The following is a 27,832-nucleotide window of genomic DNA, read 5'->3' on the forward strand; positions in this document are numbered from 1 at the left end:
GATTTCGCGATACGGAGCACAGGGGGTAAATGAAGTGGCGAGGATATTCAAAGCGGACGAATTTCGTTAACGCCATGGAACATGCTTAATGCAGGATAGCAGCCCCCTCCGGTAATCAGCGTCTGAATGATCTAACTCAGCACTTTGATATTTCTTTGAATAGAGATCTGTGTCGTGCGATAGCCCCTGTGTGTAAAAGCAGCGAGGCAGGAAGAGAGGAAATCCTTCTATCTTTCTACCTTGCGCACTATTTGACACGATCGCTGACAGTACTAGGCCTGTCGCCCTTCTTCTCCGCTTTCTCTTTACGCTCCTCTCTTTCCTCGAGATCAAAGAAAGTGCGATTCGAATAATGAGACGTGTTCGAGGGACCAAGGTAGCAGATTTTTGAAACGAGAACAGCGTTGAAAGTAAGAACAGGCAAAGGAGTGTAACTCTGTTTGAACTGACATCTTCTTTGGCCGAATTTGAAAGGATTTGAAGCGTTCTAAGATCAAGACAAATGTCAATATGACAAGATAAAAATGAATACAGATAATATGCTTATCAAGTGAAATCAATTTTCCGCGTTAACTCGGCCGACACAAGAGTCGTAACAAGAATCCACGAGCTGATCGCTTAATATTCATGGATGCGCGACAGGGAAGGCAACGTTACTCTTTGACGAGTACGCAGCTTTATGGGTGCTGCTTTGTTTCTTCGTGGATCGCATGGAAAGTCCTATTATAGCCTCGATATTCCATTGCTAGGAGAATTTCCGATGATATACACGGCAACGAGTGGTGCATCACAAAGAATTTCATCAGTACGAGCATTTATTAGCATGATAATAGGTGTACCCTCCAACGATCATATATCATGAACAGAGTGTACAGTGTGTAAACGGTAAGCTATTAGAATATCAAACTTGAGGGCAGGAACCTATTGATAGCTTGGACAGCTAAATTGGCTAGAACGGATATTAAACAGCCGGGGTTAATTTATGTTTAATAAATCGTGCTGATGAATTATGGAGGTGACGAACCGTGAGAACGGGGCTCGTTGTCGACTCAATTAAACAGCTCATTGCTTCTTCAACCTATTTCTATTCGATAATCATTCAAATTGAAGCGATGAACGTGGTGTTGTCGTTTGAAAAGTGAATGAAAATACTAACTCCGTTTGTTCCTGGTCAGCACTTGACTTAGCTAGTTTCCAACTGTAAAACGATTACACTCCGGACTCGGTACTTGCACCTGTTCTCAACTTCCATCGTCTTCTGGGAATTTCTCTGAGACTTTAATGACCAAGGAGTTCGAGTGGTCAATCCCTTTAGTCAACCAGCAAGGAGAATTCTGTCGGTATTCAGGCTCTATTAAAGCAATCAGTTTCCTTTCTTTGGTTATTTAATGTGTCGCTAATTAGAGTTATTAAGACATTTCATAAGGGAAATTCATTTTAAAAGGTACGACTGTTAGGATTCGATAAGCTTCCTCAATATCATAATTTTTTTTTTTAATTAGAAAGCTTGATAATCAAAGAATTTAAGAACTTTGGGAACTGCCGTGTTCAGAAATTAGAAGAGTTGGTTATCCTGCAAGAATATTTCTACTTGAAAAAAAAACTAATCTACTAAATCCAATTAAAATCAATTTTAACGAGGCGTGTATAGATTTTAGTCTGAAGAATTTCTACAGGCATTTCTTTCCGCTAAGATTTCTTTTATGACGATCCACTCTTCCATGGTCGTGTTCTCTGTTCGAGGGGACTTAAAATCCCTCGATATGAATGAACGACGAGAGCATAAACGAGCTCAGATATTGACGAGAACTGCTTTCGCAATATCCCAGCCGGTAGGATCGTTTAACTTTGCAATCCTGCTATTTATAGCACGTTGAAAAGAATGACGTGAAGTAGTCTTCATTAGAAGAGCAGGATTTTTTCGATAATGTCGATGATATCCTTGCAAAGAAGGAAAAAGGACAGGAATTTTGAATAGAAAAATTTGTATCCCCGTTAAGTTCGTCGGTTTAATTAGTTCCTTGATACAGAAATCAGATTGATAGATATGAGAAATGAACTAATTTCAATCGGAAGAAAAGCTAAGACAACTTTACGTTTATAATAAACGAAACATCGAAGCGTTGTGTAACTATTGCAAATATCAAAGAAGCTGGTAGTATCGGAAAAAAGGAAAAAACTATTTCGTGCGTTGTTCAGAGATCGACGAGATAAAGCTTCATCGTTGACAAAAAAGGACTGATCAAACGGTAATTAATATCGGCCGTTCGACAGACAGCCCGGTTAATTACAACTTCAATCAGGATTTTTTGAAAATTCCTGTTCTTTCACATTCTGCTGACATTTCTGCGATGAAAATCGAAGGGAATAACGAGTAATTATTATTACATATATTAGTGAAATATTTTATACATTTTCTTAATGAAAAAATTTGATCAAAAGCTTCTAATTAATTTTTAATGAACAGAACACATTCAAGTTTTATTCTTTGAACATTAATAATAAAACATCTGACCGGAACATATTTAACGATCGAGCAAGTCGGACGAAACCAAAATTGATATTGTAAAGTTACCGTCACTGGACTATTATGTAAATGCACGAAACTTGTTGTTATTCCACGATTCGCATTCAAATTATAGTTTCATCTCTCGAATTACTTACTCTTGTGGAAGTATGCCACAGAGGTACTCAAAACGGAACACTCCAAAGCGTGCTTGATGTTCTAAAGTTAACTTCGTCAACTTTTTAACGGAAACACTCGAAATTTGTCCTTGGTGTGTAATATTATTCATAAAAAGAAACACACCAATACAAGCGTGACGTGAAATAAATGCAAAATTATAATTCTTTAAGTTCGTATAATAAATTATTTTGCATTACAATACTGTGTATATTTATTTTTATTTCATTATTCGCGCCGTGGAAGTCTGAATTGACAATATAAAAGTTTGCCTGAAACGTAATGAAAATATCAAATGTCAAAAACAGCGGTAAACATCATCGTAAATAATTAAATGAAATAACAATTGAAAAATCGTCGATTGATCGAGTGGCGGGTACGTCGTCGGTGTTGTTCGACGTCGATAATAAGTAACTGTCACTGCCAACGAGTTCAACAGACGCGAAATAATTAAGTTGCCGCGTTAATTTTACGAGTCAAACAAATCCCGTAAATTCTAGATCCAATCAAAACTTGGCTGCTATAAAGGCAATACACCGAACCCGGACACATAGTACGATCAATAACGTTTCAGCCGAGGGAGTGATGTTTCTGCATAAATTTACCTTGCCCGTTCGATTCGAAACGTACGTCAAGTTGTCGAAATCCAAACGGGCAGGTGTATTGTTTTTAAGAGCAAATTATTCGACGGCTGCATGAATATTCAACGGGAAACGCGAAAACACAAGCTATCGATCTAATTAGGATATAACACTAAAAATCAATTATTTTTGGAGAAAACACCTTTGAAATACCTGCTTTCTATCGTTTCAACATTTAATGAGTGTTACCGTCTGGGATAGCGTTGATGGGATATAAAATTACACCGTTTGTATATGGACTCTCTTTAATATAGATCCTGTCTCGAGGAAGGCTCAAGCACGAATGAATGTATCGTCGTGCTTCGACACGGCTACCGCTGCTCGCTATTAATCCGAATGTTTGGGCTAAGGGATTATCCCTGCCTCGAGTGCAACGCCAACTCTGCCGGTTTCGTGGAAAGATTTCTCTTTCCGTGCATGCAATTGACCTTCGTCAAAATTCAACAACTTAAATTGCGTTCACTCGTTACAATGAGTATAATATAATATTTGGATTCTTTATATTAACCCGTCAGAAATGTTCATAGTTTTGATCGCAGATTCATAATTAACTAATTTAATGAAAATTTAATCAAATCAACGTCAATATATTACCTACTGCACTTCTCTGTTATACGAGTTTACCTAAATATATTTTTATATCACCAATTCAATACTCTGATGACAGGTGTCACGCTGTGACAGTTTAAAGATTGATTGATTAAATTATAAAAATCAATATAGAACATTTAAATCATTTCTATGAAATAATCAAACCTGTCAAGAATTGAAATTTTTTATTGAAGAATAGATTTATCGAAAGATTCATAACGTTTTAAAGAAATTTATAGCCGTGGTCGATCAATTAAGGGGAACAAGTAAAGCCACACGGTCGAACGTCATAAGGGACTTTTATAAAGGGACACCTGTGCTATCTGCACAGGTACCGTTTCAAACGATTCGCTGTCCCTTGCTCCCTGAACAGAGCAAGAGAATATCATAAATCAAGAAACGAACAATGGTATACAAGCGTCCAATCAATTAGATGCGTTCGCGAGAAAAATGGCTTCGCCAATTCGAAACGCTCGTTACTTGCCCCCTATAACGAGCGAATCGACGTCCCGAGGTCCCGGAACGCGCGAAACGCGAACGGACGGTTCGTCGAAAACGAATCGCGCGTGAAATTCTTCGTGCAACCATAAATTTCCAATTAAGTGCGATGATGCGGCCTTCGTTCGATGCTCGTCCACGCGAAATCACCTGTTGTTAACTCGGACTGACAGATTTTCAACAAATTTTTAACGACACTCTTGCGAGCAGTCGTACATCATATTAAAATTATTTGGAAATTGTTTTACAATTATATTACATATCATATTTTCAATACATAATAATACATTTTTTCTTAAAAGAGTCCTTTAATTTTAAGGAGAATCATAGTATTACCTGTTAGATATTGATGAATAGTAATAGTAAATTATATTTGAACGTAATAACAGTGATAAACAGTCTAAGGAAAATTAGGTCGTCATGGGTCACTCAGATCAATTGGCAATTAACCTTCTCGCCTGGTATGGACTTTATGAAATCTCGATTCGATTACAGCGAAGTATGTGGCAGGGATGTCGGAGATTGGACGTCACCGTTCCTAACAGCGGAAAATTGGAAATTTACCTAAGCAATTTGCCAGGCACTTGATTCCGTCGTCAGGCACTCTCGCGCCGTGGCAATTCTTCATTATTCGTAAGTGGGTCGTTACCCTAATGTGCCAAATTTTAAACATATCCACTATTCATTTAACTATTTCTCGTCATCTTTTGTCCTAATTAAAGAATTCATTTAATTGCACAATTTGCTCACTAAGATAAAAAAGTTCCATTTCTAGAATTAATAATTTGATCGCCGAGGTAGAGAATAAGTCTCTAAATAACTCTTGAATAGTAAAACGATCGCAAAACACACCGCCTGGAGGCCTACTTGACGGATCGGTCGATTGTGCGGAATAATTGACGGCGATTTCAAACGTCGCGTGCAATTCCATGCCAGGATGAAATGCATTCTACGCTCGCGTGTCGACTACTCGCGTGTAGGACCCGGCACCAGCGTGGAAGAAGGTCGTAGGTGACAACAGACGGAACCCAGCCCACCCAACCAACTCGACAATACCTTTTTGTCCTGCTCCCTCAATACGTTTCTATCTCGTGTCCTCAATGCTTGACTGATGCCTGGCCATTTTACACCTCTTCCTTTCTATCCCTTTCTATGTGTTCCACTCTCTCCACCCTCTGCTTTTTTCCCCGTCTCTTCCTCTCGCGAACGACTACGTCTGTTTTCCTGCTACTTCCCCGGCTAGATCGAACCCTCCCACATTTTTCACCAACTTCTTTCTTCGATGCTTTATTAATATCGAAGGGTTTTTCCGCCCGGCCCGCTTCTTCAGAAGCCATAGGACACAAGAATAATGGCGATAAAGGTGAAAGAAAGATCGCACGTTGGAAAACGATATACAACCTCTGATCATCGAATTAGAACCGCTCGATATTTTTCATGTTTTTAGGAAAATTTGAAGCGTATTAATTACCATCGTTTCGTCTAAATGGATGGAGACAGGGGCACGATACAATCCAACGAACCAGAGGAAACGCTTTTTGTCAGGAATATCTGGAATCTTTTTTTCATGCATGACGGGAATCAGCGAGCCCCGGCACATTTCTCTATTTCCGGTTTAACATCTGGAGCAACGGAGTGGTGATATTAGAAATCGGGTCACCGCTGGTCCAGATTCCGCGGCATTGTTGCAGCTTCACCCAAACGCTTAACAATGAGAGGAGAGAGAGAGAGAAAAAAAAGGGGATGAAAGTATCGTTGCGTATCTGCGCGACCGTTCTTTGTCTGAAAATATCATCGAAACATCAGCCGACCGTGGTACGCTCATTTTCCACGTTTATCCTGCCACAACATCGGTAAAACTTCAAACATTTCTCGACGCCAAGTTTTCTAACAGTTGCTTGGGTTCGACGTTACCTGTTCGGGGTTCAACTATTAAGATCGACATCCATCACTGTCGAACGAATCGATACGAAAGACCATGCAACCTGGTGGCTGGTTAATCGACCAAGAAAAAGTAGCGAGCCTTGTGAAGTCTGAAGAAAAGTTCACGGAACTATCATAAATTTCTGCAACGAGATAAAGCTTGACAACGAGCCCGGCTCGTACGAAAAGCTTCTTAACGCTGCGATTCCTTCCATTAATCTTTTACCATCCAAAGTGTTCATTGGAAAAGACCACTCGTTATTCGATTCGATAATGAAGTTATATACGATTATCTTTTCGAGCGGTTTCCTCGATCATCGTTCTTATCTGATAAGAAGGTCTGTTAAGATTTTGTACGGAGCAGTTAGTTTCGGTGCTGTGAATTCAATTTAATCGAATAATTGCGAATTAAATACAGAAATAAAATTTTTAATTGAGTGAATATTTTACTATTTATACAAAGTGGTGAATGAAACATTTTTATAGCACATGATATCAGAATTGATAGCGTTTCATCGAATTAAATTCTATTTTAATGGATTTTAAGTTAAACCGATTTCAACACGTCACTCTGAAACGTGTATCAAGTTTTTATTACATTAGATAAAATTGAAGATGTACAATGAAATTTATACTCTTTTATAAAACAGTAATTTTAGAAACTGTGACAAGAATTTTTCACTGTGCACAATTTTACATCCTCTATTCTGTTTTCCAGAAATAACGTGTTCTTCGCTCGCTCAGATATAAAGCTATAAATTGAGGAATGACTTCTTTCCACTTTACGAACATTGCAATTTATTTCAATGAAGAAATTTTTCACTCAATTTTCCCATTTACTACACAAAGAAGATTGCAATGTTTCCATGCAAAAAATGTATTCCAAAGTGATTATAACTTTTTTTCTTCGATTATAGTTATTCCAAAAACGATCATTTAATTTGTACTACTTTTTAATTCGTCGATTGCGGCATTCAAAATGCCACGAGTTTTCGGGACGACTTAATATTGTTAAAAGAAAAGGAGTATCTACCGAATCACGCTCGCATCACAAAATATTACTACTATTTCACTGGTTGCCGACGAGCTAGCGTGAAAGTAATTACGAACAAAGGAAGTAACAAATCGTTTTACGGGACAGCCGCAATAAACTACGCCGCGTATTTTAAGTAGTCGAGTCGTTTCATTGTCAGACGCGACTGAGCCGGCCGAGAAAGCGATTTCCTTTTGAGAACCACGCGTACAGTTACGCTTTTCTCGTTCTCTCTTTTACAACCGACGATTCTGTAATTGATCTAAACTGTCTATCTTTACTTTGAAACGATTTATCGTCTATTTTCACGCCAGTAGCAAAGCGTTACGTGCTTCTGAACGCACTCTTCCAAAAATAAACGCATTACGATATGAAAACAACATAAAAATAACTTACAGTTTCCTGAAAAAACGGTTACTTCGCTTGCAGCATTTTATATTTTACTAAAATTTCACGGTTCTAGTGGTAAACCCTTCTTTATACAAAGCTGCGTCTTAACTTTTTTTAAAAAACACCAACCAGGTATCTCTGACTTGTAATTACCGGAGACTGTAAAGGTTTTAGTGGTCGTTTTTTTTATGATAAAAAATGGAAGATTCGACGAACGGACTGCTTCGGAAGAGTCAAGACGAGTTGCTCTCCTTCCGTTTCTTAATGGATACTTAAAAGAAAAAAGAGTAAATTCTAGTAATATTGAATTCGGAGGGCAAGGTAAAATTTCGAGGATCCTCGATAGTGTAACTGTGATCGAAAAAGGGATCTGATCGAAGAAATAACGTGGCAGGAGTGGGCGTATCAAGATCCTGGAGGGATTTCCTTTCACGTCGCGTGTCCTTCGGCTAATTTCTAAAATCCGATAAACATCGGGGTAGCAAGGAGGTCGAAGTATCGACAGGGGATGAAAAGTACGACGGTCTAACGAAATTACTTCTTGAAAATCCCGGTGTGGAAGCGTGAGCAGAGCCTTGGAGGGACTCGGAGGAACGATTTTCAGGATTCGCCGGAAAAATCAATAGCTATCCGTGCTTTAGCCAGCTAACAACGGTCTCCTGACGAAGAGACTCCTTTACTCTGACCGTTGGGTATAGTCGATAATTGAAAATATTGATTTACGACCACGTGATTCACGGATACGTCCCGACGAAGCAAACTTTTACTCGTGCCGCATTTATTGAACCAATATCGACGATTTTATCCTCGAGAAAACCGAACATTCGTTTAACTTTTCCCTTACGCGTAACCTTACACTCCTATTCCTTATCATACTGTTTTCCTTTGAATATTTTAACTATTCCAATAACTTTTCCAACTCATTATGAAATTTTAATTATGCATCCTTATCGTATTTTGTTTTTCTCTTATCAGTTTAAATACCAAAGTTGATAATAATTTTATTATAAATGTATATTGATCTGTGGAAAGGGATCAATATAGTACATTAGATTTAATATTTCGATCTCATTTTAGACCATCGAAAATCATGAATAAATAAATAAATAAAATAAATATTGATATTCATAATAATTTTAAGAATGATTACTTAAGAGTGTTATCATTTACTGACGATAATAAACGATACACTTGGTGAAATTTGAACGAATATACAGGGCCGTTCGATTTCACGAACGGAATATCGTAGGAGCACGCGTTGACCGAGTTTTCCGAAGCTTTTTAAAATCGAATCAATCGCACGCGAACGTGTCGACGACAGATCTGTCTACTCGTTGAAATCCTTCGTCGTGCTCGTTGGAGAAGCGCGTTGACGATGTAAAAAAAAAAGAGAGATAAAACGTTGATATGCATACTACTTGACGTGTCGACGACATTGCGAGCGATGTCATGCATTAACAAGAATCCACGCGTGAAAACTCTCTAACCGGCCACGAGTGGCCACGTGCGAATGAATTGTCCATCCGGAGAACGATCTTCGAACGACATCAAGGACTTTCCCATTCTGGATCCACATTAATTGTGGAATATCGCCTAAACAGGGGCTTGTCACCGATGTCACACCACTCTGTCAATAATTTCGACATCCTTAGCTGTCAACAACAACGATATCGATTAAAGTGTCACTTACTTTTTTTCTTCAACGCTCCATGGGTGAAAATCGTCGAGTGACGATGAACTGAATTTTCCAGTGGATATGTGATAAATTTTGGACAGTGTTTTTGATTAATAATTTCAATTAAATTTCCCTGATTGATTTTCAATCAAATATCGTGTTATAAAATGGACGATTTTCCTGTTATTTCAAAAATAACTCAATCAACAGGTTAAGACAGAATAAAAAGAGTTTGAAAAAGAATGTTGAATAGCTTTGAACAACAAAACCTGGCTTATTTCTCCTTTCACTTAACCATCAAAATATTCGCAAACAATCGAGAACCATCAACGAGAACTACACTGTACCGTTGATCGAGGAAAAAGGGGGAAAAGAAAGCAGCTATTCGGGTCGTACAATTCAAACAATGGACCTTCTATTCGGACAGATCTAGGGAAGCAATTAATTGAGGATAACAGAGTGCGTGCTCGAGTTTCACGAACGATCCGTTTGGTAGTGGGTCGGAAGCAAGTGGCTTGGCTAAAAACAACCAATCGAAGGCTTTACGTTATCGTACGTCGATAGCACGGTTCAATATCGCGGGCGTATTCGAGCCTCTCGATGTCACGCGGACGATGACGCTCGGTGACAGTCAGAATCGCGGAAAAGCGATTTCTGTGCGTGACATCCGGTCACGCGGCTCGCGTATACGATATTTCGACGAGGTGAATCGAAAGCCCCCGGACAGATCAGCTCGTTGGCCGAGCGATCGCTCGAAATGGAATTCGACAGGTCACTCTGCCTCTACCCTTCGTTGCGTTTCCTCGCTCCACGCCCCACCCTTCGTGCCCCCTTTTATCTATCTCGAACGGAGAACCGTCGCGGCGGCCATTAAACGTCAACGACAGGTAGACCGATGACGAAGTGCCGTGGATGCACAATGCCCCCGGAGTGCAATCGCATCGAAACGAGTACGGTCGGATAGCTTTGACGAAGTGCGTGCTACCTGGATTTATTTGTTTTCACTGCTAGACTATCACTACCGTGGGCTCTCGCTGCACACAAAAATTGCCCTTTCCTCTTTCCCTCGCGATCGGTATAAGATAAATTTTCCAATTAACGAATATTTGTTAATTTGAATAGAAATGAAAATGATAAAATAAGACTTACGCGAAACGGTGAGTTTTCTCGTTTATTTTTTTATCGAAGGGATGCGACTTATTACTTCCATGACGTGGAATCGGCGTCTCTTGGCGCCTCGTCGCCCATCGTAGTCAACCGTGAGCCCATCTAATTAGCGTCAAGCTACGAGTGCCCTTACAGTCTGTCCCGACGTCAGCGTCGAGGGGCTCAGAATCAAACCACCCCTTCGTATCTCCCGTCTACTACACCCCGACTACTTGTTTCCAGCAACGGGCGTTGGTGTTCGTGATTTTAGACAGGGCCTTCCTCTATTTCGCCATGAAAACGACGCTCCCTTTTAAGTCTGATGCATTGTAACGTTAATTTCCGGTTGCAGTTACCTTGCTAACGATCGAGCGCCGGCCGAGTGATTCTTTTCACTCATTGTTCCCCGGCTCTTTGGAAATAAAGGAATAGATTTTGTGAAAATTTGCGACGGATTCTGCCCCACTATTCTCTGGTTATATAACGCGCGTCGAGTTCCAGAGAACAATGGTCGAAAAGGAAATATCAAACTGAGGATTCGTCTTTCTCCGTGAAACGGTCGGAGAATCAATATTTCCAGAAATAGTTAATGACATTTGCGGTGAAAATGTAATGTACTGTAAACAGTTAAGTAATAATAAATATTATTTTAAACGAAAATGTTTTTAAATCGCATCACCTGCCCTAATTATCCAGTTTGAAACTAAAAAAATCCTCAGTAATTCCTTTAGTTTTAAAATGTATTGTATTAGTTCATGAACAGCATCGAACGAGAAAGAAAGTATGCCGAACAAGTGATACCTCCGGCACAGAATTATTACATTCCATCCTCGATGCGATTTAATTAAAGCACGCTTAATAATTGCGGAAATTTTCCCAGCCCCTCGTTGCCGCTTGCGAAGCGTTGATTTGCATTCTTTTTAGTAGGTGATCGGACAATGGGGCTGACGGCTTCAAAGACTACCCAATCCGTCCGCCATTTTCCTCTGTAGACATAGGCCTGGCTTCGCTGGAACCGAAGTCTAGAAATTAAATTTCAGACTATCCGCTCCGAATACCAAGCAGCCTGTCCGTACAAAAACCAAACTAACCCTCTATCCTCTTTTCTGATCGTTCGTCTTGCTTCTATCGCGAGAACGACGCTTGAAAAGGAGAGAAATGGACGAGACTATCACAAGAAGAAAAGAAGAAGAAGAAGAAGAAGATGGTGGCGCAGGAGGATAAAGAAGCCCGGCAATATGGCAGCCGGGAGGTTCTGTCAGGACAAGATATAAGGGGCTCCCTGTCCCAGAGGACTTGGCACCCTTTTTCTTCCAGACTCTACCTCTCTATCTCCCTTCCACTTCAACCCTCTCGGGACCTCTTCTTCCCTATGGTGTGTTTTCTACCGAGACCATCTTCAACCGGGAATCATACGTGTTGGAAGGCATCGGCTACGTGACGTGGCGGAAGGGAAAACTTGATTTTCCGGCTCAAACACAGCCTTTTGTACTTGCTCCCTTCGTTCGGGTGACACGAAATCGATGAACTTTCAAACTTCAGCTCCATCAATTTTTAAATGGATGTACAAAAAATTGAAAGTTTAACCAATAATCCATGTAGATAGGAATTTTCAATGATCGGTATCAATTTTCACGAAAATTTCGTCACTTCATTACGCAATTAAATCGTTTCATTAAAAAAATTCATTAAAATTGCAAGCACCAGGGTCGAAGCGGAACGAATAATTGCGATGAAGCTCGCTCGACAAAAATCGACACTAGCTTTAATCTACCATCCGCTCCTATCTAGTCAGAGAGCTTGCTTCTCACCTCGAAAATCAATTAAATTGAATCCCCTACGCCTGTTAATTCACGTGGCTCGCTTTCAGCTGCTACGTTGGCATAATTCGCACGTAAAAGGATCAATCGTCGGTTAGTTATGCGTGTTAATTACATAGCTAATTAAGCGAGATTCGCGAGGAAGCCTGATACCTAGAGAACGAGGCATATTTCTTTATTGTTACATTCAAGTTTAATATAAAAATTGTGTCACAGTATGGAAGCGATCTTTCAATCTGATCCATGTTGTGAAATTTACTGCCTTTCCTTATTTAATAATTAATTCCCTTCCGTGGAACGTTGTAATAATATTCTCATCGAACCTCGTCGAATTTTTCAAAGAGCCTTCTGAAGTATTTTCTAGCTTCGCGATAAAGAAATAATTATTTTTTAAATTTATTACCTGTGAATCTTTCTATTTTCTTCTCAATGCAATATTATATACTTTGTTCCTTAATAAAATAATATCGATACAAATCAAAGGATCTCTCAATATCACTTGACGATTCAAAGAATTTATCATCCGAGAACCTACAATGTTTGTAGAAGACACTTTTGACATAGTAGTTGGTCACCTTGTTCAGAATGCTGTCGTGAAATATCTGTCTGAACTCGTTGTCTCGAACTGTCTCCGACACAATTTTCTTCGCGAAGATTTCTTTCTGTTGAAGTTAACATGCATCGTTTCGACGTATTTCTGTTCGCGTTTTCGAGCGATCTTTTATTACCATTGTTTTATTTAAACAGACTTTCAAGTATTTGGAACACTAATTTCTTTTACAGCTTTCTACGGAAGGGAATTAATTATTAAATAAGGAATGGCAGTAAATTACAGTATTGTCATTTAACATTTTTACTAATATTTTTGTATTTGATATTAACGTTCTATTGGAACACTGCATTGTCATTTATATTTTCCATAAAAGAAAAAGGAACAAAAGTCAAAGGCAACAGCCAACTAAAACAATGGACCTGTATATTTCATACATTGTTCCATGAATAATTTTACATTTCAATTACTTTTCGAAAGAGCTATCGGTTTCTATTTCGTTGTTTAACAAATTGATCACCCCAGTGTTCGGAAATACGATAGTATTACCCCTTAATTAGTCTAATTGATCCACATAATCAAACCACGCGTATTGTCGAACTCTGCCATAATTATCATGACTCACCATTATAAGTGAATCGTATTATTAGATATATTTATTGTTTAATCTAATTGATTCACCGTCTCTCTTTTGTAAGCGTATCTCCGAGTGAGTGCAATTATTAGATTGAACCTGTACGTCCCCTATTGCTTTTCTTGCTAATAACGTTTAGTAAGTTTATCGGTGGTAGCAGGCTATAACCTAATGAACCTCGAACAAAGACGCTAATGTTGGCTGAGACAGGGAAGACCCTTTCAGAAACTACCATTACCTTGCGAGGGACCATGTCTTCGGCACTATCTTTATTATGACCACGTAACACGGTCTCTAACACCGTAACATCTGCTTTAGAATACAGTTTCATGTTTACGACACCTCGGGACGGGTATTAGAAACTTGTCTTAATTAATGTGCATCACTTACTGTTCGTGGAAGATTAAAAACATGAGATTTAATAGTCCTACATTTACTATCCTCGGCGTTAACATTTTTTACTATTAATAAACATGAAACCTCTTAATTCCCAGGAAACAGCTTTTCATTTTTAAATAGAAAAAAATTACACACATAGGTTTTTATAAGCGTGACGTTCTGCCCTAAGATATTTTGATGCTGGAAATTGTAGTTTTTAATTTGACTAATTAACAGACTCGAAGGATCCTAATAACTGTACTAATACAGAAACTAGAAGAGGAGACACACGTGCATAGATGTACTTCTGCACTCACGAAGTACTTAGTCGTCGGTAGGAAATTAATTTACGTAAGATGGCCAGCCATCTTCGTTCGTCTAATGACTTGCACTGTCGCGAAGAAGCATTGTCGAAACATCCGGGCAAATGGTATAATAACGAAGTTAGTAGGAAGATGCTCCGGTAGTAGGAGGGACAAAGAGGGCCACCAGGCGACCATTTCTCGCTTGGTTATAGATCGATTCCCCGATGTCGTAATTGCCGTCGGGAGAAAATGGGATTCATGATTTCCTTTGACGGTCGGGGTACATTAACCTCTGATGAACGACACTCGGCCAGATATCGAGCTAATGGTAGCACGATCGACGATCGATCCCTCGAATGAAGATTGTTAACATCGAAAGTCCTGTGCTTCCAAAGAATTTGTCTGTTACCATTCAATGATTCTTCTTTCATTTAAATTCATCAATCGTTACCATTCTCGAACAATTGAATGGGAGATATCTTACCTTACCCTTCAGTAATTTAATTCATAGCCATGAACGACTTCTTTTCTTTGATTTCAGACTGTACAAACGGATTATTCTTATCTTTATCAGTACAATATTATCGTAGAAAATTATATAAAACATTTCCAAGGAGAATTTTCTTCTGTTGCATGAAATAAAACATTTGCCTGGAAAGATTTAACTCAATAAAAAGAAGTGTAATACAGGGTAGCATGCGCACTATCGCCGCCACTTCAACTTCAACAACTAGATTCATTTATTCCGCGATTCTCCGATAACTTTATTACCCGTCGTGTACGCCACTTTGAACACGACGTTCGTTTCAACGCCCAGAACATTTTTTTTTTTTTTTTCGAGCCGATCGTTCGACGAAAATGGTCAGCCTTTTCTCTGCGATAGCACTCGACGGTGTTCCCTATTCACAGGATGCATTATGCGCAGCGAAATGGCGGGTTAATTAAGTCAGCCGGCTAATGAAGACGTCGAAGAACGCGGTCGGCAGTCGTCGTGATCGCAAAAGATGGACCTTGCATCGGGACAAGGAACAAAGAGGCTTCTACTGCTCGGCAAAGCGTTTCTCGCTCGATTATGGATCGAGAGGATCGTAATGGATGGCAATTACTGTTGAGTGCAGACTATAATGCAGCTCGATAATCATACCGGCACTTATGCTCGCAAATGAGCCGAAGCTACCGGCGCAATCAGCCGGTAGCAGGGTGAATTTACGCGCAACGATTTCAGACAAGCCGCTCTTTCTAAGTGTCGAAACGCCGATACACGAGTCACTATTAACCTCGCTATCGCTCGTTAATTACCATAATGTTGCCTTCTAATTGTTCCTGGAAACGTGTTCGGTTTCGATAAACAGCGTCAGGAGAATCCTTGCAAGGCAGCTTGTTCCCTGCAATGATACTCGATGATTAATGTGATTGAGATTCACCAAAATAAGTAACCCTTTGATTACCATTAAAATTTCAGAGAATTCAATAAGTACTAATAATTAACCTTTAACAACTCCATATATGTTAATTAGTAGTCATGTACTTTGAATTCAGAAGACAGTTCTGATATTTTGAAAAAAGTCGATTCATCTTAATACTTCTGGTCATAAAACATCGTAATTGTGATGTACACTAGATAATAACCATATAACGACTTTAAACTTAATTATCCCTGGTCTTCTTTATTTCACCCTGGCATGGGAAGTTCGTAACATTTTATTATTAATATCTCAAATACCTTCGAGATCAACCTGTACAACAATTCTGTACCTCCGTTCCATGCATCTTGCTTCATAAATTCATAGAACATACTTTTCCACCTTATGAAGTACTCATATTCACCCTTGCTATTCACTTGTCTTGCGAACGGGTGAAAACGTTTCTCGCGTGCGCCATCTAACTTTCTTCTCGCGGCCTCAGGAATGCTATCTCATTAATTTCCAAATATTCCCATCCAGGAGCAGGAATATGCGGCGGGCACGTGCTCCCCTTTACCACGCGGTTCGTCTATCATCCAAATTGAGTAATAAACCCTGGCTTCTCGGGGGGTTGCCTCCTAAAGCACTTTAAAAGTTAATCTTCGTCGGCGTATCAGGTTCGAGGGTGGTGGCGGAGGGGTCTTTCCTTCTTGTCGGTTTGTCATCCTTTCGCTTTTCCTAGCTCCTTATCACCTCTGCCCCTCTCCATTCCCGCCGCTCCGGAACGCAACAACGCGTATCTCCGTCCTGCAGAATTTCTGCAGGTTGAAGCGACAGGTGTCGTCTTCCGGAGAATATTTTGCTGTTCCTCGCGCGGCCTGGACGTTTTCGATGTAATTACGGCACCGACGATGCAGCGCGTTTCTTGCGAACACCGGAAACGCAAACACTTTAGGTAAAAAGCTTTTACTTTTTGCGATCATCCTGTCGAGAACGTCACAAATCTCGCGAGCGTAGAAACGAGGAGTATCAAAAATGAAAATGAGAAATACGACGGGATTATTCAGTTCAAAAATTTTTGAATAATGGTCTGTTGATGACAGTGAAAGAGAGAAAATTTCTAATAAAATTTGACGATAAAAGTTGTTATTTATCGATGAGGTTTTAAGAGCTCTAAAATTGAAACCCTCTTAAGAAGCGTTGACTTCGTTTACTTAAGTTATAATGTAAATTGACATCGCTCGATTCACGCGCCTCTGTTATAGATTGTTCAATACCTTCGGTAAAAATCATTTCGTCAAGTTGACAATCTTGACAGCAATTAAACGCAAAAGGAAGGGCTCGACGACGAGGTCGTTATAGCAAAACAGGGATAACCGATGCTCGGAAACACCTGCTATCGATCTGTCGCTGGGGTTAACGAATTAGCCAGCAGAGTCAGCTTCGAGTGCTTCAAGTGCCTCGATAATTGCATGTCAGGGACGAAAGGTTGTTATAATGTGATAGCTACAACGATTGTGGTTGCGTTAAACAACCAGACCTGTCGCCTCCCCTATTTACCGCTGAAAAGATATTCAACGGGTCGACTGTCGTTGTGAACATGGAAATTCGTTGCATGACACATTGGAACTCTAATTATTAAATTAATTTTAATCAAAATATCCCAGAACAAAATACATTTCTAGCCCTCATATTTCTTGCATTTCGATATCTATTTTGGAGCTTGAAAAGTCGAAACGTGATTGGCGAACGATTCTCATTCGCGTAGTGGTTAATTCAAGTCGTTCCGACTGCACGAACCATCAACGTTGTAACGGCACGAGTCTTCCAATGAATCATTTATCCGTGAACTATCGTGAAACGTCGAACCGTAGGTCTGAACTTAGCGTACAAACACACATCCCCCATGCAACCCGTGTATTGTTTGCCGGAGACATTCATTATTCAGTCACTAGTCTCGAGATGGATCCTCGAAATCTGGAAAAATTCCTCGCTCGAGAAGTTTCCCATCGTAGGAGAAGAGTTGGTACATCGGAATATCAGGACGAGATTGCATGTTTCATTGTTGACTGTCACTCGTCGTTCCCGTTTAACTATTCATTCTATTTCCCTTGGAACGATACCGAACACTTGACACGGTTTCTGAACCCGTTCTCTCGTTGTTAATGCAACAACCGAGGGCTACTTTAATCCCTTTTTTCCCATCCCCTTTTTATCTTCCGTTAACTGCGAGAGAATCTTCCATTGCGCGCCTCTTCACGAACCGCAATCACGTTATTTCGTATTCGACAATTTTTCGTCCGGCTATTTGCAATCCATTTTTCTTCTCTTGCGGTGAATTCTATTTGGGAACGACATAAATTAAAGGCCTATGACAGATGTACAATGGCAATTATCGTATGATTGATCTAATTAATTCCTTTCCAAGTACAAACATCATCGCTCTGACCAAGTTACGGTATTAGTTTGGACAATCTCGAGACAGGACGAAAGCGACGAGTTTCGAATCGAGACGAGAGTAGACGAGAGAGAGAGAGAGAGAGAGAGTTTAGGTAAATGGATGTAATTCCTAATGGATGAAGCGTTAGACGACGTTCCAGGGCCGAATGAATGTTAATATCTGTTCAGGGAGGGAATCGCAAAGTTTTCAATTAACGCGAGAGAAACGGGAATTAGAGTGGTCGAGGGGAAAGCCGGCAGGCCCGATGAGTCGTCTCTCGTGGAATTACGTTCCTCGTCGTCGGCCGTTGGATAACCGTGACATTATTCATGGATAACGCTTTTCAACGTTCGCGTTGCTATCGCGTGAAAATGACGCACGAGCGTGACGACGCCGGGCGTAACGACGCGTTGAATGAAGCAACGAGCCGTGAACCCACAATACCAGACTTTCGAATTTAGTGGGTTAGAAGAAGAAGGAGAAACTTGAACGTCTTTCCACGAACATTGTTCAAAACTTCCATTGTTGTTGGTTGCAGCTGTCGGGGAAAATTCGTTCCTGGGATCGGATTCAATATTCAAATGAAAAGTTTCATTTCATAATAAATTCGAAAGTTATAAAATTACCAAGTTGCTTTGATTTTAAAGACCCTTCCTGGTATCGCAAGATTCGGAACTCCGATTATTCTGATTTATTTACCAAGATCTAAGGCGAAATACGGCTAACTCGGTTATGGAATATGGAAATTTAGAAACGCCATGAATATCCTATTGCATACAGCTCAGAAACAAGCATTCTCTGGCGGTTACCAGCAATTCAGCATTTCGAACAGCTTCAAATACCGTTCTAATTAGCCTAACATAACTTCAACTTTGCTAAAATATCTCTAACTGTGTTTGACAAGCAATAGAATTTCATCGATCGAACGGTCGAGTAAACTAATATACCCAATTTTTGGAGTCAATTGACGACGAAACAAAGAGCCTTAATGGTTCTACGTCGTAAAATCTAAACTCTCGTTTGCTCGATGAAAACACGGATTCGTCGAATGCTAATCCTTTTGACTCTCGAAAGCATGTGTATCGAGTAAACTCGAAAAGACGTGACGTCAGCCGTAGTGCCATTAGGATTGGGAAGGACACTTGGAAACTCCGACAAGAGTTTCCTGGATGCATGCAACAATCGAATTGGATTACTCGCTCGGCTGATGGGAGATGTAGAGCCGCGAGTGACGAGAGGATATTGTGATATAGTTTCAAGGATTTCGAGGCAGACGAACGATATTTAGCAACAGAGTTTCCTATTAAACGCAGCTACCTCTAATCCTTAACACCTCGACGAATCCTAATCTGTCGATGGAACTTGGAAAATGTACGCGTGCCGGACGGAAGTAGTATTGAGAATCGATTGTCGACGATCGAATTAAAGATTCAAGATCTGCTCGAAGAAATAGAAATCTCAATTTGAAAATTAACTTAATAATTAATATTTTAATAAATCTTACAATGGCCACTTTCACTGCAGCAGACAAGATCATTAACCCTTTGATCATAAAATAATCCTTAATATCTCCGTCAAAGTTAACGGCATGATCGTTCTTTCTGTTTCTCGATCTTCCTCCCCGAATGAGATTCCAGTTCTCTCCAACGGTCTGACGGATAAATACGACGATATTTCACGTCGGAGAAATACGAGCAGGCTTTCAGCACGTTTGTGACACGATTTCGCCGACTCTCGGTGATAAGATCCGGCGAGAATTGTGAATCAACTGACAGCAGATAAACTCGCGAGGCGGAACAGGGGGGGGGGGGGGGGGAGTCGGAAGTGGATGAAGGCGCGGGAACCTTGAAGTTTATTAAGATTAAGAACTTCATTCGTAGTAATTCCGTCGTAGAGTACACCGAGTCCTGGCCGGCTTTTCCTATCTCCCGGAGAAAGAGGAAGGACGGGAATTTCCGAGGGGGTAGAAGAACGGACGGGGCTGTACGTTTCCCTCGAAACGCCCGAAAGGTATTATAATTATTTCACGAGAGTCGGGATTATTAAAACGAAAACAGACGCCTCGCCATGGGTGGAGGGGACGGGTAGGATTCGCGGAACGTATTACCCTCCTGCTGAAAACTTTATTCCGTAGCGGGGTTGTTCGTTGATTTTTGGTGAAAATTTCACGCCGCTTTTATCATTGCCCGACCTCTATCTGCTCGTGATAATAGAAATGGAAAATGAGAAACAAGCGTGGGAATCGAGAGGGGCGTACTTTAGGAGGATTCGCTCTGAAATTTGTGTAATTCTTAATCATCTGTCGCTTCGAGCTTAAAGAAGCTCGAGAATCCTCGTGAATTCGAAACTGCGAACGATTTCACGGAACGATAAATTTCAAATAACTTGCAATTCGAGGAGTACATAAACATTTCCACGATTGAAAATAACGATAGGAGGGTTGTCGTATTATTCCAAGGGAAAGGTAGGGAGGGTAAAATCGAAGACGCTACCGAAGCCGGTTCATGGCACGATTAATAACACTTAGGTCGTTTCACGAAGGGAGGCCCGGCTTAGTATATCTGCTGATATTTATTAGAATTTAGTGGGGTAGCCATTACTTGGTGCAGGGGTCGGTTTTACAAGGTGCCGTCGCTGCTACGCGATCGTAACTGCAAGAGTTCCAACGAGCGTGTTCCCGACGAAATGTTCCATTTTCGGGTAATTGTGATCTACGAGAGGGGGGCCAGTTCCCGCGCGAATTATTGTGCCGTAGAATTGTCGTTTCGGAATAGAGGAAACGTTTATCCGGTTTAAAGTTCAAACTCACACGAGTCACGAAATGTTCTTCGAACGTATCTTTACTTCGTGTAGCTTTTAGCTTTCTGAGGTTTAATGCTTCTTTAGTCGCGAATAAATCTTTGAAAAGTACAATTCGTTTTGGAAGAAGAAGATAAAAGATGTGCATGGAACATTATTTACCAAGCGTTCATAATTTAATTTTGATTTTTCTCAAATTCGTACAAGAATGTCTGAACGACAATTTCGTACAATTACGTGATCGTTCTCATTCTTTCCTATTTCCAAGCATTCGTGCTTCAAACGAGCCACCCCCTTTGCACCAAGAGACCTAACAAAGTTGCCGGATAAAAGCAAGCGGAAGACTTGAAAGGTTCCAAACAATTTGCACTGTGGGTCCGTTTTCCAGCAGACGGGGAATCGTTTCAATACCACAAAGGGCAATGACGTTGCGCAAAACGTGCAAACAAACATTTGCATTTCTCTGAAACAGTGAAAGCACGCGCATTCATTCTGAAACGATTCCACGTCCAGAAGATGGAGTCTCTTAGACGGTTTCCTTCCCTCCTTCGCAATGTATTATGCTTATTTAGGCAGAAATATACAGGTTGACTGGAGTATTTGATTAATCCAAATTCTGAGTTTCTCTGCAGACAGAGGAGCTAGAGTTTAAACTTTAAACTATAAGTGCCGTGCGTTGCCGACCTTCCGGACGGATTCTTAATAGTGTGAGAAAAACTTTAAAGACCAAGAGAAAAGTTTCTACGTCTTTATTCTATCTATCTAATGGTACTGAAGGCCAAAAATCTAAGTTCCACTCGAGACAGATGGAATCAAATGCAAAGGTTTCTATTATGACAACCAAATATAGAAAATTGAAGTAATTTTACTGAAACAAATTGACCTTTGCATTTTTCATATTCCTAACGCGAGATAATCGTCTTCCTTTCACTTATACCACAAATTACACCTCGCCGTGTAACATTCTGATAACACGTTGAAAAAGAAAGAAGTATCAAACATCGACGTGGAAAATCGTCCCGAGACACGAAAGTTAGCCAGTTTCTTTCCAACGTTACGCAGACCGCGATCCCTGCCGTGCAATTTCGTCGGATGGAACGCTTTTAGCTGTGTGCGCAGGGCTTCTCAATGAAATTACCTGGCCGTCTAGCCCAACCCTTTAATTTTCTTCCATAAACTTCGACGCTTGCCGCGTTTCAGTTTCAGACACGAGTTTTGCCAGCCGTGGCCTCTCGAAGTTCGGCCAACTTCCATCCCCTTCTAACCACGATGCTTTTCACCCGGTAGAATATAGAAAAGAAAAAAGAATAACTGATTTCTTTCCTCGTGAAAGTTAAGAAGAAATAAAATACAGGATGTTTCGTTGATGTCCAAACTATCAATGACTAACCTTTATTGATCTATGATCGGTGTTAGATGTGTAAGAATCGTTTCGTTCTTGTGAAAAGGCAACAAAAGATACAATTTTCCTCAGGAGACTATTAAATGTTTCCGAAGTAGAACGACGATGGCACAAAATGTAATCCTGGGAAAAGGAAAGTTCGAACGGCTGTTAATTAACTCATACCGGTAGCTAAACTGCGAGTAAATCCACTTTATAATTATAAGTTGCGCGACCGGCGCTCTCTAACGAGCATTTTATTGCACGTCCACCTGAAATTTTGTGGTAAAATTATAAAATTTAATTTTCAACCGTTCTTCCAAGAACTTCCGCCGTGACATTTCACACGTGTGCACACGATGCTCTTTCGAATCAGATTTCTACTGAAAAGTGGACGCTGTTTTTATTTGAAACATTTTTACCAAATAAATATTATTTTGTTTAGTAGAATACTATTATTTTGTCGCTTTTTGTACGCAGAATAATTGCAAAAATTGTTGAATTTATTCGTTGAAAGTACCTGTAATTGTACCTTGAAAAAGTTCATGTTTTCAGCTGCAGTATAAAATAAAAATTAACTATAATAACGGTAAAATGGTGATAATATTTCTCTACTAGATAAAACTTAAATAACAGAAATAAACCGAGGAAAATTTTCAATTTGCATAATTAATCATCGTTCCGTAGATACAATTGCGTCGGCCGCTGTCACCGTTATTAATTTCGAAGCACAGCGAATCGGTTTGGCGTAGTGAAAATTTTACGAATTCATGGGGATGTTTCGTAAATTCTCGATTCTCCGTGATGAATGCTCGCACCGCGATTTTGGTTAACGGCAAATATGACAGTGTGGTAAAATACAGGTAACGTGGCTAGTTTCGAGTACACTTCTGGGAACCGTAAACAGCAACCTCGACAATAACGAACTTTCGATAGGGGTTGAATCAAATGAAAATAATTACACTATTCTAAATTGGATTCCACGGAGCGTAAGAAAAATATCTAACTAGTTTTCTAATCGAAAACCAAGATCCATGAAGTTGAGCTGTTAATAACGAAAAGGTTAAATTTATCAAATCGAAAAGATTACGCGTATATATAAAATAGAAAGGATTACGCGTATATATCAAATGAAAATAATTACACCATTCTAAATTGGATTCCACGAAGTGTAAGAAAAATATCTAACTAGTTTTCTAATCGAAAACCAAGATCCATGAAGTTGAACTGATAGTAACGAAAGGGTTAAAGTGATCGAATCGAAGGAGTTACGGAAGAGGGCGATCACGTTTGAATTTCATTCTCGATTTCGGTAATACGGATGACCCTATAAGTAGCTGCCATTCTCGTGCGGCAACTTCTGGCGTCGACCGAAACTTTCCTGCCGCTCGAGTGCACGACGCCTCTCAAGTTTCGAATCCGAAGACTAGAGTTCCGCGACCAGGAATTAGGTCGGCCCTCTCTGATGTAATGAAGGAATCCGCGCGTCAGAGAAAGAGGAGAAAACGAGATAAAGAAGGAGAAAGAGAGATAGAGAAAGTCCTGCGGCGGTTCACGGATTGGCGCAAAGTGGTCCGCGAAGTAGCGGTTGAAGTTTGACCCTTTTCGGATGCATTAAAGTTGCCCCTGCTACGACACGTTTCCTGTGTGGACCCTACAATGGCCGACGAGCGTGTCGACGAGATTAGAGCGAGGCTTCGGGGCTCGGTGAACGTGCTAAAAGAAAAGTTAACGCGGAAGTTTGCCGAGCGAGCGCATCCATTAGACGGAAGCAAGTAAAATCGAGCAACAACCCGAAGGTTGGAGTGGCGGACGCTCGCTTCGGGTAATTATGAATTATCAAAGCGATTCCTGGCTTCGCTGGGTCTTCCTGATAAGCTGTTCAAAAATTTAAACAAGATTTCAACATTATGATACTGGTATTGATTTTGGCATTGATAGTCACGTGAGCTGATAATTTAACAAAATAATAAAAGAAAAAAGCAATACATACTTCAAAATGCTTTGTTGAAATAAAAAGCTTTTAAAATAATGACAAATTTTCAGTTTTTAATTCATACCGCTATCAGTGTCAGGAAACAGTATGTTTCATGCTAATGGTCGCTTGATAATTACCCAAGGCTTTGTTTATGAGGATTCAACTGCTATTTGAATTAATCAGAAAGGTTGATTACATGGACAGACAGAGATTTAAAGCCGGATCTCTCTTCCAGCGGATAACTACCCTATCAATTGGGTTTTATACGAGTGAAAAGGGGTTGAAGCGAGGTATGGGAGAATGGAGAACACGAAGGTTCTGCGTTTTGTCTGGATCCTGTAAATGGCCTTGTTAGCGAGGATGAACGTTCTCTATGATGGAATCTGAGGCAAAGCTTGCCGAAAGGGAAATTGATAAGAAGTCCTTTAAACGGGACAACGGATAATCCTCCTGGAAAGTTATCCTCCGGCAAATTTCCTCTTTCGCGTATATTCCAAAATAGCCTATCTTTTATATTTAATCTTCAAGGTATTTTCCACTGTAATCTTCAAAATACTTTCAATTCTATACTAATTGTAAAAATGTTTATAGCAAGTATGGATTAATAGACGCTATAATCCATAGCACTCAAAGTGACCATTTTATACCAAGTAAAAGTCTTATCATCAATCTTCTTATCCTTTCGATACGTCCATCTATTAATCGGATCAGTCGGAAACTTTCAATTTCATAATAAAGTATTTCAAATCTTTCAATAAATGTTCAATACATGTACGATCGATTTTAAGTGTTTCCAAATTCAAACATCACAAAATGTTGAATAATTTTTATAAATTAATTTGGAAATTTTAAGTGAAATTTTCGTGAAACAAAAGCCAGTACAACGTATGTCATTATTAATTTCACTTCATTATAAACATATGTATAGTGGATAAGCCTCAAGATACGAAGGGGTCGACGAAGTATTTTTTTTTTTCATGGTAACCTAGACGACTTTCGTCCACGAGACATCCCTTAGGTTTCCCCTTTTTTTGCCAAGCTCTCCTCATCGCGCCAAGGATTTACCGGAAGATTGGATATATGCGGTTTATACGTTATTTTTCCGGCGTGCTCAGGGGTGACTGCAGCCACCTTGAAGAGGCTATAGAGGAAGCCAAGGGATAACGCAACGATAACAATGTGTGGTCCGACTCTGGATCCCGTGCACCCTTCTGTCGTTATTTTCTCCTCGTTACTCGTGTCTGCTCGCGTGATCCTTCTCTTTGTCGGCCACTCTATTTATTCCCCGACGTACTCGTTTTAACTTTGCGAGTTAGTCAGATTCAACGACAGTCACGTTTCGTCGAGTACAGTGGTTCTTTGTTAAAAATTTGTAAATCTAACGCTAAGGAAATTAACAACTTCAAGAAGAAAAAAGAAATTCAAGAATTTCTTTCTATCGTTCAAGAGGTAGTTTGCATAAAAAAAAACGGAAGACTAAGCAAAAGTAAAATTATTATGAAAATCTGAAGCACGCAATACGTCGCGTGCAACAATTGTTCCTGGAATCGATTGAAACGTCCACGATGTAGGTTAACGTACCGTAAAGTCCTGCTGATTTTTCCATGAGATTTTCCACGGTGCAAATGATCGTAAAATCTCGACCGCGCAATTACGGTTATGACGTTTCCTACGGGTCAGCTTTCGAGTGCACACGAAAAAGATTTAAAAAAAAAAGAATAGACGAACGAGGGAGGAGGGCGGAGTGAAGGGCAGCACGTAGTCAATATTTGCATGCCGCGAGGCGGCCGGAAGTGCACTCCAACGACGGAGACAAGAACCTCGTGCCTGGCCAACCACTCTTTCCGGCTTGGACTCTCGCCCTCCCCTCCTGCACGAGTGCAGTCAAGGGTCGGCCTTTTGAGGACCCTCGTGTTGCCGAAGCCGCAGAGTTGCATCTCGCAAGATTCTTCCGCCGCCCTTTCACTCCTTTCTTTGCCACCCCTTAGAGCTGATTTTGTGATGACGATGCGGGAGATAATTATTTCTTGGTCGTGACAATGAGTGTCTACCCGATGACGATGACACGAGCTATTCGATAATAAATACCTTTGTGTCCTAGATCAGTTTTAATTAGAAAATAATTCAAATAAGTCCGAATGTTTGTACCAGTTCTCGAATAAAATTGAACCGCGTTAACATAAATCAATATTTCAGCTTAGCCGAGCTTCGCGTCACCAGAGATTTCGTATTTAAATTTGCAACCCCTGGCCGCCCCCCGGCGCACGCATATGTTCTCAAGAGACTTGGCGGTCTGCAAACCGCGAAACCGAATATTATTCCGAAAGTTCGCCGAAGTATAGTTCGTCTTGTATTCTAACTCGACTCGATGCCACACGTGCTATTACGATATTCGAAATGCCAAAAGTACGCGGCGCCGATGCTCGCGACTTCGAGATCGCGGAAACTTCCGTCAGCGAACGGGAAAGTTTCCCGGTGGAATATGCACGCTCGGGAACGAAAGGTCGAGAAAATACAAACTGATGGGAAATTTAAGCACTGGTGAACGGACAGGGCCGTGGAAAATCCTGGACATTGGTTCCATGCAAATTTCAAAATACTAGTTCAATTTTGCCGAGTGTCAAATTCTGCTTTAAACCGTAATTTCTACCTTATATAATAGAAGAGACGAAAATAATAAAAAATCGTGCTTTAAAATGAAACGAAGCGGATCGAAATTTAGCCAACCATCGCGAAGGAACAAAACTCGCGCATTCCATGGAAATTCGATTCGGAAATTCGATTCGATGCGACGCAACATGATTGTGGTTAGCCCTGGTCATACCTAGGAGTACACCCTCGACTAATGTCCACAAGGAACGTGGCAGTCGATGCGGCGTGGCCGAGAAATTCGTGGAAGCTGCTTGAAATTCATCGAACGAGCCGACCCGACCGCCAGGGACCTCCGGCGCTCTCCGAAGTCGCGATGCTCTGACCGGCCCTTCGCTGGATGAAATTGAAAACTCGATTTGGACTTAGATTCGCCGAGATATACGCTCGACTAAATCATTTCCGGGCGAGAATTTCTGAACGGTGTAGAAGCGACGAAGGGTGGTTACTAGGGGTCGAGGATGGCTGGGGATGAAGTTGAAATCTACCTACATCGCCGCGAAGAGCGGTCACGTTCTTCCCGCAACGAGAAGCGATGCATTTTCGAATCTTCATGCAGATCGTCATCAAAACTTCGAAGCTGAACTTCGCGAATGTAACTTTCTTATAAAACGTACTTCGTAACTCTCGTTTACTTTGTTCTCTCGGTTTATTCTTCCTATTAGGTTAACGCAGAAGATTTGTCCTATGGAATCGTTTTATTACTTCTTGTACGTTATATGGAAATATTATGTTCTTATTTGCGTATCCATAAATCAACAGCTTCGTTGAACAATCAATCTATTCTTTCAGCAATTTTTCAAGGAGAAATATCAAGATAAATAATCTACGAGAGCGTGGTTCGCGTATCGCCACAAAATTCCTCCATCAGAAAATAATAAACTCGTCGTAAGAAACGCCATTCTTCGATCATCC

The 27,832-nt window shown here is 40.4% G+C and overlaps 1 protein-coding gene across 11 annotated transcripts in view; it reads right to left on the reverse strand.

Moving 5' to 3' along the window:
• The window catches only part of LOC117605741 (agrin), a 347,580-nt gene that overhangs the window by 111,283 nt on the left and 208,465 nt on the right, over positions 1–27,832 (reverse strand). The window lies entirely within an intron of this gene.

Source organism: Osmia lignaria, chromosome 14 (genome assembly GCF_051020975.1).
Source record: "Osmia lignaria lignaria isolate PbOS001 chromosome 14, iyOsmLign1, whole genome shotgun sequence".
Classification (NCBI taxonomy): domain Eukaryota; kingdom Metazoa; phylum Arthropoda; class Insecta; order Hymenoptera; family Megachilidae; genus Osmia; species Osmia lignaria.